Genomic DNA, 17,500 nt, shown 5'->3' with positions numbered 1-17,500 from the left:
TGCAATTATTAAATGCATTCACTCCTCTCTGCAAAGTATCAAGTCTTTTTTTACACTTTCGCAGATTAATTATGGTTAATGGTTTTCGTCATCCATTATACCTTTTTTTCTCTCTCCTCATTTGCATATCATCCACATGCAGATGTCTGTTTTTGCGGGTCATTTTTGGATAGCAACATTATTGCCTTAATTTCTTATATTGTAGATAATTTCATAGACTCTCATACCGTATAACCACTCTTACAGTTCTTCTTCATTTCCAGAAACTTCTTACATACCACTAATTGCCATTACTTTTGCGAGTTCATCATTAATCATATATTTCTGATATCCTTTTTTCGTCGCATCAATCTTCACCAATCTCTCTCTATTCTCGCCCCACACAGCTTGATCCCCAGTGAATGCAAGCAGGTAAATTTTTAAGTTGAGGCTCATTATGCCAAAAACAAGTTCATCCATAATATGATTTTAATCCGTGTTTTAATTTCATTAGGCCTCATGCCCTCAGACACAATTTCAGCTTCTCTGTGTTGACACAGATCCCCAAATCTTCGATGGAAGCAGAGGATCTGAGGGCGCACCTATGAATCGAAATGAGACCACCTCTGTCTTAGGTGATTGGAGTCTAATGAAAAGTGAAGGTGAGGCTTTTGGGGGGAGATGAAGCGTGCGGTGGTTGAGCTGATGATGGATACTCGTCTTCTGCATATAATCTTGATCATGCGTCGTTTCGATAAAAGGATACACGAGATTTTCATGAAAAAAAAACTTTTTATTAATTTAACGGATGCTCATTACAGCGGGACATCAAACTGTAGTTCTAAGAATCACAATAGAAAAAAGGACCGTACGTAACATAATTCGGTAATTTAAATGAATAGTCCAACCTAGGTCATTTAGAATTTCAGCTATACCTCCTGTTCCAGAGATTCAGGAAATTCACGCACTTTCAGCAGGGCTTTTTTCTGGACACTAATTTATCTTTAGTTCTCCAGAAATAATTGTAATGTAGTGATCATAATATCAACAGTTAAGATATACGAACACCTTGAAGAAGACTTCGCCATGGCCTACACCAGCTCTATTGCTTTCGTCATCCGTGCCTTCGCTTCTTTCAAGGATTCTGAAAATAACTCACACAGGCACTTCTCACCTACTGTGGTCGAAGGGACGTATTAGGATTGCGTATGACAAATCATCTGATCAAGGATGAAGGCACATAAAAATGTATTTTAAGGTCGAATATTTGGGGGAGTTATTGAAAGAGGATACTGCTTGCCGAAGCTTCATCGTTCTGAGAAACAGGAGAGTATGAGATTTATGTGGTAGCTGTTTGTGATGGCAAGTGTCTAGATAATGGAAGCCATTATGGACTCGAAGAGGAGGTTCAACTATCTCTTATATAATTCTACGAAGAAAAACGTACACATCGATTTAATCAATATATATCTTAAATGTTTGAGATTATCAACCCATCTCCTCCACTTACACACACATCGAGGACTAGACCTCAATATGTGGTCAAGTTAAGTATACCTTAGTTTAACCAGACCACTGAGGAGCTGATTAACAGCTCTCCTAGGGCTGACCCGAAGGAATAGGCTTATTTTACGAGGCTACGAACCAATTGGTTACCTAGCGATGGGACCTACAGTTTATTGTGGAATCCGAACGACATTATACCGAGAAATGAATTTCTATCACCAGAAATAAATTCCTCTAATTCTTCACTGGCCGGCCGGAGACACGAACTCGGGCCTAGCAGAGTGCTAGCCGAGAACTCTACCGATTCTTCCAACGAGGAACTTCAATATGTGGTAATTCAGTTTTCTTCAAAACAGGTCTGGCTATCCGTGCCCCAGTTTATCTGAGAATTTTAATGCATCTAGGTAAGGTATTTGGGTAAACGAAGATTTACCGTAACCCAGATATCCTTTTATGCATTGAGAGGTAGGGAATACCGCCTGCTGGAACAGATTAAGGTCGCCATTTATGCACAGAGCCAAAATCAGTCCATCTCCGAGGTATTTGAACAGCACCTCGTAAATTGGTCGTTATTATTCTAAACGACTCGAATATTAAGAGCGTCTGGCATATTATCTAGGTCATTGCAAATTCCTGCCATTACCATTATCGAGTCACGGCTGAACGCATTTCGCATTCAGTGCAAATTATGGGTTGAGGGTTGGGAAAAGCGCTCACTGGAGGTTTAGGTCGTAAGAGGAATATCTATGGATGCATCTCTTTGTGAAATGTTATGAGGGAGGAAAGGAAGAAAACATCATTGTTTGTCGACTTAGATCTACGGCATAAGTGAGAGAAAGGGAGAGATCACTGATTACAGTATTGCTGGTACATAATCATTAACATTTGCCTAACTAATCACAGATTCCCTTTAGATGTATTCCGACATATCGCGAAAATGTTTACGTAATAACTGAGAGAAGTGATAAATGACAAGAAAAATTTTAGCGTCAGTTAACCAACATCAACTGCAAAATTGAAGTGACAGGTCACGTCTTTAACAAATCTGAGTGACAAAATTTGGATACAAATATAGAGAGAAATATTGGCTGTGGTGCCGATTTAGATGTTAGATGAGTGGAGACGCCCTCTTGTGGCAAAGATTTGCAGTTTAGCTGATATTTGCCAAAGATGAATAATTTTCCCCGTGAATATAAATGTATATGTATTATTATAGAGTTAGCGCTTTTTGTTTAACTATACAACTTTATTTGCTCATGGTAGATATTCGAGAATATTTACCAGTTTTCAAAAAGGAAATTTGTTACCGTTTGTCATGTCAAAATTGCATAGGCGAAACTAAGTAAATACTTAATGAGTGTTTATTTTTTTAATTTTTAAGTGTTCTTATTAGAGAATGCATGTGCTCGGAAATTTTATTTCCTTGTAACATTCTAATGATAAACCAAACAAAAACTTCTTTCAGTTTTCTTCTGAAGATAGAAAGAGAAACCCACAAGATTCCTGTGTACAAGTTGTTTACTTGTAATATGTAAATATTTACAAGTAAACAAGTTATACACAGGAATCTTGTGGGTTTCTCTTTCCATTCTAATGATACTCATAAACAAGCATTAATGAATATGCACCAATATGTGTTCTTTTACAGGTACTTGTGCAAAGTTTTTAATATATTACTAAAAAACCCAAGATCTTAAAATCCAAGATTAACATATTACATATGCAGAAATAGATTTCACCTTGTGTCATTAAACTCCCATTTCTCTCTCTCTCTCTCTCTCTCTCTCTCTCTCTCTCTCTCTCTCTCTCTCTCTCATGACCCTATTGCTAACTTTGCTGAAAAACCAATGACCATTATACATGTCCCCTCCAAAGACCGTAACCTTAACATGATCAATTCGCCCTTCCCTTCGCGTCCTTAGTTTTGGGAAGGCTGCTCGCCCGCCATGTAATTATTTTTCCTTTGGTCTTTTATAGGTCGCGGTGGAGAAGACCTTTAGGAATCAGCTAATATCATTTGTCTACGAAATTTCAAAACCAGACTCTTAATTATTGTCAAGTGCCATTTTTTAACTCCATTACCCAAACTTTCATATAAAAAAAGTGAGGGACATAATCAGCGGAACTTTCATATCTAAAGGTATTTTTAACAGGTTTCAGTTTCCCCGTTTTGAATCTTCCATAGCAAAGGCTTCGTCATAATGTATCGATAGTTTGTTATCTGTTCAGACCTTAGGCACTGAAACGATTTTGATTATTTGTGTATTAAAATAATCATATTTTTTATTGTCATATTTTTCTCTGCTATTTTGAGAGGGCGAGTTTAATCATAAACTCAATTTACTTTAAAAGCTGTAAAGTTAATTTTAAGCATTCACCAAGGGCCGCGGGATTTTTACTTAATAATAATAATAATAATAATAATAATAATAATAATAATAATAATAATAATAATAATAATAATAAGGTGTTGTATTAAGCATATTAAATATACCTCTAGCCACTTAAAGAAAATAATGAGCTCCCTTGCATATGTACAGTATATGTTACTGAACAATTATTGCGTGAAAAATCCACAGCACACATATGCCCGCACTTTAATCTTTGTTCTCGGTTCTTATGACTCTTTAACCTTCCCTTCTTTATTTACTTGTCATTATTGAGGACTAAACATAAACATGGTTATTATAAACGCGCAGGCTCACGAAAAGATACGAGATGGAAAACTTATGCCTGCTTTCCTTTGAATGGAATTTTGATCTGAATTTGTTCTCGCCCCTAACGCTTGTCAAAATCTTATGGGAGACCTTTGTGAGGGGAAAATTTCAAGTAAGGAAATCACCGATACAAAACTTTTCGCTGTCAAATTGCGTTCTGGGGCTTTTATTTTAGATTCAGTAATGTTTAATGTTATTAAACTTATTAAGAAAAAAGAATACAGCACATTTTGTTCTTTTTGCATAGTTAAATATGTTCATGATATATCGAATTCCTTTGATATTAAAGGTTTAGTATCATTTAAGACATTCGTTTACAGTTTACGAAAGGATGTAAATTCAGCCCATGGTATGACGGTCACCGTCTATAATAACGTAATTTTGTACTATGCATACCAGGATAAAACTTCTGACCAGCGAATAGAAAATGGTGGTATTAAACTTTCAGGTGCATTTTCATCAAATGTTCAAATATTAACGGAGTATTTGAAAGTGTCTCGGAGCTTTCAAAGCCCCACCACAAAGCCTGCATAACGTTTCAGGCAAATTATGCAGCAGCAAATTGCTCTCCCCATCGACACCGGCCGTGACAGTTCCCGAAATATATTGAAATATGATTAGAGAAGCAACAAGGGACGTGAGGGGAAAAGACCAATAAGGCTCGGGAGAACAAAGCGTCTCCAGATACCAAGAATTTCTCCCAGGATTTCCGAATATGGAAATCCCTATGGAGGGAATCACGAAGCATTTTTTCTTTTTTTTTTTTGATTCGGTGACTGTGACAACCAGTAGCACTTTTTTTAAATAGAAAAAGATTATTAGCAGCACTAGTGATAGAAGCAGCAGCAATAATTTAACAAAGAGGAAAATTATTATTATTGTTATTATTATTATTAGTAGCAGTGCTTTTTGTTAAAAAAAAAGTACTAAATTCTACATTGTCTATACACATGTAGTTCCTTATTGTTTCCTTTCCAGCTGTAACATGTGCTTGCTTGGCTGCCAATTTATAACTCCATTATCTTTAGAAACATCCCGTACTAGTTCCTCAGTTTTGTCATTTTGACTTAATACTATATATACAGCTTTCGTGTACTGCTGAAAGAAAGTAAAGTCACGCTTTCGGCCAGATTGTATGCATGGAGAGTCTCCGTTTTGTCTTCCCCCGCCCAATCATTCCGCATTTCAGTTTGTTTGTTTGTTTGTGCTTCCATGTGCATGGAGGGGGGTGGCGGTGGTTCATGGGGTGGGGGTTGCTTTAAACCCTGCAGTTGTATCGGAAAATTTGCAATTATTCTTCTAGGAACAAATGATCAATAAAGGCCTCTCAATGCCAATATATCGAAACACTTTCTGTAAGTCGGACAGTTAAGGTAAATTAGTATTTGAATATTAGCAATATTTTATGCACAAAGAAGTAAGTGATGCAGTAACAAAGGTCTCTCCATATTCTCAGCTTGAGCGAAGGCTGATAATGTGTTTATCCAAAGGTACATAGTGAATACCCCAGTTTTTAATATTCTCAGCAAGAATGAATGGAATTATTGTGCTAACTTTACCGAAGAGCCAATGCCCGTTATACATGTCCCCTCCAAAGACCGTTGCCTTAAAATGAACAATTCGCCCTTCCCCTTCGCGTCCTTAGTTTTGGGAAGGCTGCTCGTCCGCCACATAATTACTTTTCTTTTGGTCTTTTATAGGTCGCGGTGAAGAAGACCTTTAGGAATCAGCTAATATCATTTGTCTACGAAATTTCAAAACCAGACTCTTAGTTTGGTAGAATACCTTTGTGAATTATTGTCAAGTGCCATTTTTTAACTCCATTACCCAAACTTTCATATAGATAAAAAAAAATGAGGGACATAATCAGCGGAACTTTCATATCTAAAGGTATTTTTAACAGGTTTCAGTTTCCCCGTTTTGAATCTTCCATAGCAAAGGCTTCGTCATAATGTATCGATAGTTTGTTATCTGTTCAGACCTTAGGCACTGAAACGATTTTGATTATTTGTGTATTAAAATAATCATATTTTTTATTGTCATGTTTTTCTCTGCTATTTTGAAAGGGCGAGTTTAGTCATAAACTCAGTTAACTTTAAAAGCTGTAAAGTTAATTTTAAGCATTCACCAAGGGCCGCAGGAGTTTTACTTAATAATAATAATAATAATAATAATAATAATAATAATAATAATAATAATAATAATAATAATAATAATAATAATAATAAGTTGTTGTATTAAGCATATTAAATATACCTGAAGCCACTTAAAGAAAATAATGAGTTCCCTTGCATATTTATATGTTACTGAACAATTATTGCGTGAAAAATCCACACCACACATATGCACACACTTTAATCTTTGTTCTCAGTTGTTATGACTATTTAACCTTTCCTTCTTTATTTACTTGTCTTTATCGAGAAGATACGAGATGGAAAACTTATACCCGCTTTCCTTTGAATGGAATTTTGATCTGAATTTTTTCTCGCCCGTAACGCTTGTCAAAATCTTATGGGACACCTTTATGAAGGAAAAATTTCAAGTATGGAAATGACCGAGACATAAATTTTCGCTATCAGATTGCATTCTAGGGTTCTATTTTAGATTCAGTATGTTCAGTGTTATTAAACTTATTAAGAAAAAAAGAACACAGCACATTTTGTTCTTCTTGCATAGTTAAATATTATAGCGATTTCCTTTGATATTAAAGGTTCAGTATCATTCAAGACATTCGTTTACAGTTTACGAAAGGATATAAATTCAGCCCAAGGTATGACGGTCACTGTCTATAATAACGTAATTTTGTACTATGCATACCGAGATAAAACCTCTGACCAGTGAATAGAAAATGGTGGATTTCCCTCAAATTTTCATATATTAACGGAGTATTTGAAAGTGTCTCAGAGCTTTCAAAGCCCCACCACAAAGCCTGCATAACGTTTCAGGCAAATTATGCAGCAGCAAATTGCTCTCCCCATCGACACCGGCCGTGACAGTTCCCGAAATATATTGAAATATGATTAGAGAAGCAACAAGGGACGTGAGGGGAAAAGACCAATAAGGCTCGGGAGAACAAAGCGTCTCCAGATACCAAGAATTTCTCCCAGGATTTCCGAATATGGAAATCCCTATGGAGGGAATCACGAAGCATTTTTTTTCTTTTTTTTTTTTTGATTCGGTGACTGTGACAACCAGTAGCACTTTTTTTTTTTAAATAGAAAAAGATTATTAGCAGCACTAGTGATAGAAGCAGCAGCAATAATTTAACAAAGAGGAAAATTATTATTATTGTTATTATTATTATTAGTAGCAGTGCTTTTTGTTAAAAAAAAGTACTAAATTCTACATTGTCTATACACATGTAGTTCCTTATTGTTTCCTTTCCAGCTGTAACATGTGCTTGCTTGGCTGCCAATTTATAACTCCATTATCTTTAGAAACATCCCGTACTAGTTCCTCAGTTTTGTCATTTTGACTTAATACTATATATATACGGCTTTCGTGTACTGCTGAAAGAAATTAAAGTTACGCTTTCGGCCAGATTGTATGCATGGAGAGTCTCGTTTTGTCTTCCCCCGTCCAATCATTCCACATTTCAGTTTGTTTGTTTGTGCTTCCATGTGCATGGGGGGCGGTGGTTCATGGGGTGGGGGTTGCTTTAAACCCTGCAGTTGTATCGAAAAATTTGCAATTATTCTTCTAGGAACAAATGATCAATTAAGACCTCTTAATGCCAATATATCGAAACACTTTCTGTAAGTCGGACAGTTAAGGTAAATTAGTATTTGAATATTAGCAATAATTTATGCACAAAGAAGTAAGTGATGCAGTAACAAAGGTCTCTCCATATTCTCAGCTTGAGCGAATGCTGATAATGTGTTTATCCAAAGGTACATAGTGTATACCCCAGTTTTTAATATTCTCAGCAAGAATGAATGGAATTATTGTGCTTAATCTAAGATACTTGGAATATTTCTCTCTCTCTCTCTCTCTCTCTCTCTCTCTCTCTCTCCTACAAAGACATGTTCATACTGTCGCCATGGATGAACGGTAATAATGTTTTTAATCTTAAGTCACATAGCATATGACTCTCTCTCTCTCTCTCTCTCTCTCTCTCTCTCTCTCTCTCTCTTCATGACCCTATTACTAACTTTACTGAAAAGCCAATGACCGTTATACATGTCCCCTCCAAAGACCGTTGCCTGAACATGAAAAATTCGCCCTTCCCCTTCGCGTCCTTCGTCTTGGGAAAGCTGCTCGTCCGCCATATAATTACTTTTCTTTTGGTCTTTTATAGGTCTCGGTGAAGAGGACGTTTAGGAATCAGCTAATATTATTTGTCTACGAAATTTTAAATCCAGATTCTTAATTTGGTGGAATACCTTTGTGAATTATTGTCAAGTGACATTTTTTAATTCCATTACCCAAACTTTCATAAAGAAAATGAGGGACATAATCAGCGAAACTTTCATATTCAAATGTATTTTTAACAAGATTCAATTTCCCCATTTTGAATCTTCCATAGTAAAGCCTTCGTCATAATGTATCGATAGTTTGTTATTTGTTCAGACATTAGGCACTGAAACTATTTTGATTATTTGTGTATGAAAATAATCATATTTTTCTCTGCTATTTTGAGAGGGCGAATTTATTCATAAACCTCATTCAACTCTAAAAGCTGTAAAGTTAATTTTAACCCTTCACCAAGTGCCACAGGATTTTTACTTAATAATAATAATAATAATAATAATAATAATAATAATAATAATAATAATAATAATAATAATAATAATAATAATAATAATAATAATAATACGGTGTTGTATTAAGCATATTAAATATACCTGAAGCCACTTAGGGAAAATAATGAGTTCCCTTGCATATTTATATGTTACTGAACAGTTATTGCGTGAAAAATCCACAGCACACATATTCACACACTTTAATCTTTATTCTCAGTCCTTATGACTCTTTAACCTTTCCTTCTTTATTTACTTGTCTTTATTGGGGACTGAACATGAACATGCTTATACAGAAGACACGAGATTGAAAACTTATTATTATTATCAGTGCTTTTTGTTAAAAAATATCCTGAATTCTTCATTGTCTGTGCACAAGTAGTTCCTTATTCTTTCCTTTCCAACTGTAACATATGTGTGTGCTTGACTGTCAGTTTATAACTCTAATATGTTGAGAAACATCCCGTATTAGTTAATCAGTTTTGTCATTTTTAGTTATACTGTACGGCTTTCGTTTACTGCTGAAAGAAATGAAAGTCATGCTTTCGGGCAGATTGTATGCTTGGAAAGTTTCCGTTTTGCCTCCCGCCGCTCAATCATTCCGCATTGCAGTTTGCTTGTTTGTGCTTTCATGCGCATGGGTGGTAGGCATGGGGTGGGCGGTTGTTTTAAACCCTGAAGTTGTATCGGAAAATTTGCAATTATTCTTGTAGGGACAAATGATCAATAAAGGCCTCTTAATGTCATTATATCGAAAATACTTTTTGTAAGTCGAACAGCTAAGGTAAATTAGTATTTCAATATCAGCAAATATTTACAATGATTTATGCACGAAGAAGTAAGTGATGCAACAACAAAGGTCTTTCCAAATTCTCAGCTTGAACGAATGCTGATAATGTATTTATCCAATAAAGCTACATATAGCGTATTCCTCAATTTAAGGTCTCTCTCTCTCTCTCTCTCTCTCTCTCTCTCTCTCTCTCTCTTTGATGAAGCAAAATATATTTTGCAAACCAATGATGATTTCATCGATAGTCATGGCGCAGGTGAGACGGTTCGAAGCAAGTAATTTCATAAATGATTCAGTTATCTCTGCCGTGGATGCTGGTCTGCCCAGTCAAACGCCGAGCGATAACAGCGTTGGTGTCATTGCAAGAAACAATTGCTGATGCCAGAACGGGCGTCGCTTGCGATCAGAAGTCAATTGAATTGGGTGGTAGAACGTCTAACTGGTTTGTTCTGCTGCAGCACTGTTCATTCGTTCGGCATCAGATATGTCTGTAACTGTTGCCATCTCGTGGGGTTTTATGGTGTATAGCGATGAGGCTGTTGAATTCTGCATTCGATATTTGCTTCAGAGAAGAACTATGCATTTAGCGTTCTGTTGTCTAAAAGCATGGAAGTACAATATAGGTGTCAAATAAGAGAGAGAGAGAGAGAGAGAGAGAGAGAGAGAGAGAGAGAGAGAGAGAGAGAGAGAGAGAGAGAGAGAGAGAGGCAGGCCAAAACAGGTATGTAAATACCTTTATTTATTATATATGAATATACAGTAAATTATACCTTCATAAAAATGTTTGCAATCTGCAAAATAGTTACCATGACTCTTGATGTCCAGAACAAATACTTAAATTCATTTGGCATTTTTTCAGACATAGCTAAAACGTTTAATATTGGAAGAAATGTTTGCCAGAGTCTTCTAGTATGTGGCTGACCTTCCCTACCACAAAATGAAAATAAACGAATAAATAAGATAAATAGGAGTATCAGAGGAGCTAGTGGGTGAACAGAATAAATATTTGCTCGCTGAGGATAGCGTTTGCTTTTGACGAAAAAGTTACAGAGTGAAAGTAGTTTTCTTTATTCTCGAATGATCTTATATATTATATATATATATATACACATATGTATATATAGTACATATATATATGTATATACATATGTGTGTTTATATGTATGCATGTATTGAACGCTCATACACTTGTGGCCTCTACTATTTTAAGGTAACACTTCCCTAATTTCTGAATCTTTTTATCCCCAAGACTAATAAAACTCAGAAAAAAAATGATGAAAGCTCTTGCTGTATAGATTCATATATTCTGCTGAAAATTGTTACAGCCATTTATGTAATGGCTATTACCATGGTTACCCCTTAATGTACAAGGGAACTAAACTTCAATATGTATTTCGATGTTAGTAAAAATTTAGACTAGAACAAGAATTCGAAAAACGGAAAACCAACAATGAAACGCCTCAGATTGTGATGAATCTTGTTGAAGCTTCACAAAATCTCAACGGAGCTGGGAATCCTGGCTTGTGAGGCTTCATGTGGAATCATCCTAACTTGTGAAGTTTCTTTTTTTTTTGCTGGTTTCTTTTTATTCGAGTTTATGGTTAAGTCTTTCATTTTTAGTCTACATATATTTTTACTGAAATGTTATTTTACTGAAACATCCTCCGCCCAGCTCATCTCGCACTGCGCTGGAATGTTCGGTCATAGGCATTGAAACAAAATAAAAAAAAAAAGACAGTGTTAGTGCCATCATTTTGATTAAACGCTTATTTTAAAAAAGTTTAAAAAGAAAAGATTTCTTTTGTATTTATTTAAATTGCTTTCTCTCACTCGTGCAGAAAATTGAGACCATGTCATAATTTAACTTTGTAATAAAATGTGGACAATAATGTCTTTAAAATTCTCCTCCCAGAGGCAGACGTCACGAATATCTTGCGCTTCAGTCTTCCGAGTTCAAAGGCCTTTTCCGCCGTGTTGATTCCAGCCGGAAACTGCTTCCAGGATTGTTTAAGGTAATTACTTCCTCCCTCTTGCTCCTGGCGTCTGTCCCTCTCTGGGAATTTCATAAAGATCCCGGTTTTCGTTATATGAATTTTTCACACATTCCATTTTATTTTCTTTTTTCGTTGCAGTGACCCTCTTTAATGTTCTTTGTATGATTTTTTGTGTTTGTATATCATGTTTATTGCCGTATCTCACCGCATGCTCTTTACGATATACTATATTAATATGGATTATTCCAACCTTTCATCGGTAATACCGAGCTGCGAAATTTAGATACATTGTATTATATATATATATATATATATATATATATATATATATATATATATATATATATATATATATACACATATATATGTATAGGCTATACCTATCTATATGTACATATATGTGTATATACGTATATATATATATATATATATATATATATATATATATATATATATATATATATATATATATATATATATATATATATATATATAGGAAATGCCTTCAAATGTCTACTTTACGTGATACCTTGGTACGAGTTGTTATCCCAGTAACCATGAGAAAGTTCCCTTCGTGCTGTCCACATTTGTCCCCTTCGAGAAGTATTTTTCACCATCTGGACATGCCCTCTCGAATCCTCGGGGTAGCCTTGTTAGTAATATCTTTTGAAACATTCATATTAATTGACAAAAATAATTCTGTTTCCATGTGCATTTAGGAAAGGTTTCGTTAGCGTAATCCTTTCCCCCTCCTCTTGACTTCGTTTGTATGCAATTCTACTTTTTATACGTTTGTGTATTGGAACGTGTCCTCGGAATTTTACTGTGCTACGGAGTACGTGATGTAAATATACATTTAACATTTATATATAATACTATGCTATGAAATATGTGATCTTCGCGATGACTTCATTTTTTACTCATTGTTGAATGACTTTTGGAGTACTTAAGAGGAATTCAAAACATTTAAACGAGTGAAGTTGAACGCAATCAGAGTTCCTGGCGTTTGACGGATTAGAACTAAATTGTATCTCAGGATTGGGGGGGGGGGATACCCAACGCACAATATACTATAGAAGTAAAATGAAGAAAGTAAGAACACGAAAGAAATCTGAACCTTAACGTTCATGTACTATAGGAATGTGTTGTAAGGTATTCCTTAAAAATAAATTGACACCTCTGCGTATTTTCCTATTCATATTCAGAGATTTTGAGCAGTTTCTGTTGAGATAATCAAAGTCATCAAAAGTGAGTGAACCCAGCAGCGAGAGCGACATTCACATTGACATTTTGTACACTTAAGAGTTGCTTAGGATGCTAGCGTGCGTGTGTGTCTGTTTCCAGCAGTCTTCCTTTGTATACTGTGGCAAAACTTAATATATATATATATATATATATATATATATATATATATATATATATATATATATATGTGTGTGTGTGTGTGTGTGTGTGTGTGTGTGTGTGTGTGTGTGTGTGTGTACACACATATATATATAATGTATGTGTATATATATTTGTTTGTATGTATGTATGTATGTATGTATGTATAGGTTCCTCCCAAACTTATTCCTGTACTGCTGAAAATGGTGTAAATGGTTTTATTCAACCGCGTGTCGGTAGAAGAGCGACAATGATCGACAGAGTTCATTGTATACAATGATTAAATCCCGTGGGAGTCTACACTGGTGAGAATGTTGCAAGCTCATCATCTTCACAGCATACAGTTTTCTTTACTTCAAGTAGTTTAGCTCCAAATCGCTTAATTAGCGATTTGACGATTCGGAAAGTGTTTATTCACGGTTTTTGGTTTTTGTGTCAGATAGTGTCTTTATATTCATTTAAATACTTTTTAACCGACTGTTGAAACAAACATTTGAAAGTACAAATTACTCGAGTGGATGCTTCTCTCTCTCTCTCTCTCTCTCTCTCTCTCTCTCTCTCTCTCTCTCTCTCTCTCTCTCTCTCTCATACAAATATATGCCGTACATATCAATTTTCGTTTTATACCCAGCTCAGGTTGACCTTTGAACGAAGAATTTTACTACTACCAAACGTAGTTTTTCTTGATTTCTAAAACACACACACACACACACACACACACACACACACATATATATATATATATATATATATATATATAATATATATATATATATATATATATATATATATATATATATATATATATATATATATATATATATATATATATATATATATATATTCATCTTCATCGTACTACCTTTGGCAGCCTAGATAAACCGCTATTCAGAGAACTACGAAAATAAATTAAGCTATGTTTTACGTAAAAAAAAAATCTAACTTTAGGTTGAAAGGGAAGAAAAATTCCGAGGGGGAAACGATGGCCAATACATCTCAATCACGCCAATCCCATGTAAATTTTCAGGTTGAAAGCGTAAGGGGGAAAATGAAGCGAGAAAATGGTTGTTCACCGTCGCTGGAAGGCACCGCCAGATACGTCACGTTTTTCCGCTCCGATTTCTCCACTAAATAAGGTCGTCCTCGATAGTCGCTACTGTATACCTGTGCTGAGTGAAAAACCGTTATATATGCATTTTTTTTTTACTAAAGGCTTTATCATGAGACTTTAATATATGCGCAGCCTTGTTTATTGATAGAAAATTATGTCAAATCTGTTTAATATGTTTTTTGCTAAAATTCATGAATTTATTTTATGGGGACCAACATTGTTGATATGTGTAATTTTTGGAGGGTAAAAATGTTGTTTGTAAACTTGATAGTAATTTTTATTATTGTTTCTGTTAAAGAACGTAATTTATGCATATTTGGTCAATTACTGGCAATGGGCGAAAATCTTTTCATCGTTAAACAAATTTATTTTGAAAATGCACAAAAATTATATATACATATATATATATATATATATATATATATATATATATATATATATATATATATATATATATATATATATATATATATATATATATATATATATGTGTAAGTATGTATGTGTGTATATATATTATGTATATATATATATATATACATATATATATATATATATATATATATATATATATATATATATATATATATATATATATATATATATATATATATATTAAGAGATATAGAGAGAGAGAGAGAGAGAGAGAGAGAGAGAGGTAGTTCCAGAACATGTTGCCTTTCCGGTTTCATTAAATATATGGGAATGCGGCTGCTAGACTTCTGCCCTTCCCAGCGGATGGTCTGTGTGGTTAACCAACCAAGTATTGACCATATCCAACGTAGGCTAACGTGGTATTTGAATAAGTATACAAGTACTCTTAAAGGGTATTCAACGTCTTACCCGTAACTATTCCAACTCTCTCTCTTATTATTCAAGTCTTATTAGCATGCGCACATTTTCAGATCAACTATATATTATTAGCTATTAGCCATTGTAATAGAAGTACCCCTGCGAAAATTAATATATTATATAAGCTTTGCCATAAAGTCATAAGGGAAAGAATTAATTGGTGTAATAAAATTGCTTGACAACGTGACTACGATCACAATATTTATAGACTTTTCCCAGAAATTCTAATCACAAGATTATTTGCATTTGGTCCAATAATGAAAGGTTATCCCTTGTAAATACCGTTCGCCGAGTATTAGATGCCCAAAATCCCGTACCTGCAATCTATTAAGGGGCGTATTCCCCCTTCGTAGTGTCCCGAACGTATTTCGCAAAAGGGGAGAGGAGACTTATGAGGCTGCAGGATGGGGAGGGGAATTTCAGGAGGAATTCCTCGAAGAAGGGGAAGTAGAGGAACGCTTAAAACTGCCTCAGAAATTCGAAGGTATTTACCTTCTGCCCCCAGCTAATGTCGCCCTTTGCCTCGAAAGCGTCTTAGGAACTCGGGGACTTCCAAAACGGACGTCTACACTGTAACGGGCACCCGCACATGAATAAACAACAGACTCTGTTGTTTTCCTGTGGTTGCTTCAGATGTTTAGACTTGATTTTTGTTGTTGTCCTTGTTTCCTACTACGAATCCGAGTTGTTTCATCTCGCTCCTAAGGAGGGACTATATTATTATTCTTTTTAATAAAAGATAGTTGTATGTTTATGAGTATGCTGGAGGATGAGTTGGTGTATCTGTGCTTTATGTAACATTTCAACGATGGTTCTTCATACGATAATTCATGTTTATTTTCATTCACAAATAGATAATGAGATGATGCACGAGAATTATAATTATGCGAAATCAGCTAACATTAGTCTGTTACATAAAAGATAATTTGATCAAATTTTAGTTACATTTAATCCGCCGTACCTTTGACCTCTGTTTAGCAAAATCTTTAGTCTTAGCAGGCGTTATTGATCCTTGAATTCAGGCTGGTCTTCATAAAAGAATAACAAAAAACTTAAAACATATAGTTCATAACATAATCAAAGTACTTATTTTTCCTTTATAATTCACAAGGGGCTTAGGGACTTGTCGTGAATTGTCATTGTCTAACTAACACACACATACCCACACACGCGCATATATATATTTATATATATATATATATATATATATATATATATATATATATATATATATATATATATATATATATATATATATATATTATATATATATATATATATGTATATATATATATATATATATATATATATATATATATATGCATGCCTACATATATACAGTATGTATATATATGTAAATTTTATGTGTATGCATATATATATATATATATATATATATATATATATATATATATATATATATATATACGTTCAGTGAAAATAAAGCAACCAGAGAACCTTCACATGAATTGCTAGAGTCCTAAAAGAAAGTGTAACACAAGCATAGTTCATCGCCACTCTGCAATTTTGATATGACTTATAAATGTGTACCCCCCCAAAAAAACACACACACACTTTCGAAAAAAAAAAAAACTGCTTTGCTCATTCGGTCTAAGGCTTTGAGAAAATGGAGAGCGAGAACTTTTTCCTCTGCTGTTTCCTGAGTTCAACAGTGAATATTAAAACCGTCTCATGGACAAAGGGCCGACAAGGATATTTCCGCCGGTTGTTACATTGACCACCTGAGTTTCTGTATTTACAAAAATCTCTTATTTCGCGAAGCGAGAGTTTTGTTTAAAAACAAGGGAAGTCCAAACACCTGCCGGCTGCTTTTAGTTTTCTGTAAAAGAAAACTATTGTGCCGGCTTTGTCTGTCTGTCCGCACTTTATTCTGCGTGCTCTTTTTTCTGTCCGCCTTCAGATCTTAAAACCTACTGAGGCTAGAGGGCTGCAAATTGGCATGTTGATCATCCCCCCTCCAATCATCAGACATACCAAATTGCAGCCCTGTACCCTCAGTAGTTTTTATTTTAGTTAAGGTTCAAGTTAGCCACAATCGTGCTTCTGGCAACGATACAAGGCCACCACAGGGCCGTGGTTAAAGTTTCATGGGCCCTTCTTCATACAGCATTATACCTGGACCACCGAAAGATAGATCTCTTTTCGGTGGCCTTGATTATACGCTGTAGCAGCTGTACAGGAAACTCGATTGCACCGAAGAAACTTCGGCGCAATTTTTACTTATTTATTATTCACTCTTTTGAAAACGGACAGACAATATCCTACGAATGATAAAAGTGACGGGAGGCCCGCGAACATTAATACAGCATTATAAAACAGGTGATGATTTGCAGCGTAAAGATACTGAATGAGGTGATTTGCAGCATAAAATTATTTAATAAATAAAAAAAAAACTCAAAAGCTGTATG

At 34.8% G+C, this 17,500-nt stretch overlaps 1 protein-coding gene across 1 annotated transcript in view; it reads left to right on the top strand.

Moving 5' to 3' along the window:
* Positions 1–17,500, top strand: part of LOC136826658 (ankyrin-2-like) — a 745,006-nt gene that overhangs the window by 186,212 nt on the left and 541,294 nt on the right. Inside the window, exon 3 of the mRNA XM_067084011.1 lies at positions 11,644–11,743. The gene's annotated coding sequence lies outside the window, so the exon portion shown is untranslated. The remainder of the gene's footprint in view (positions 1–11,643; positions 11,744–17,500) is intronic.

This window comes from Macrobrachium rosenbergii, chromosome 41 (assembly GCF_040412425.1).
Source record: "Macrobrachium rosenbergii isolate ZJJX-2024 chromosome 41, ASM4041242v1, whole genome shotgun sequence".
In the NCBI taxonomy this organism is placed as follows: Eukaryota; Metazoa; Arthropoda; class Malacostraca; order Decapoda; family Palaemonidae; genus Macrobrachium; species Macrobrachium rosenbergii.
This window is presented reverse-complemented; position numbering and strand designations above follow the sequence as displayed.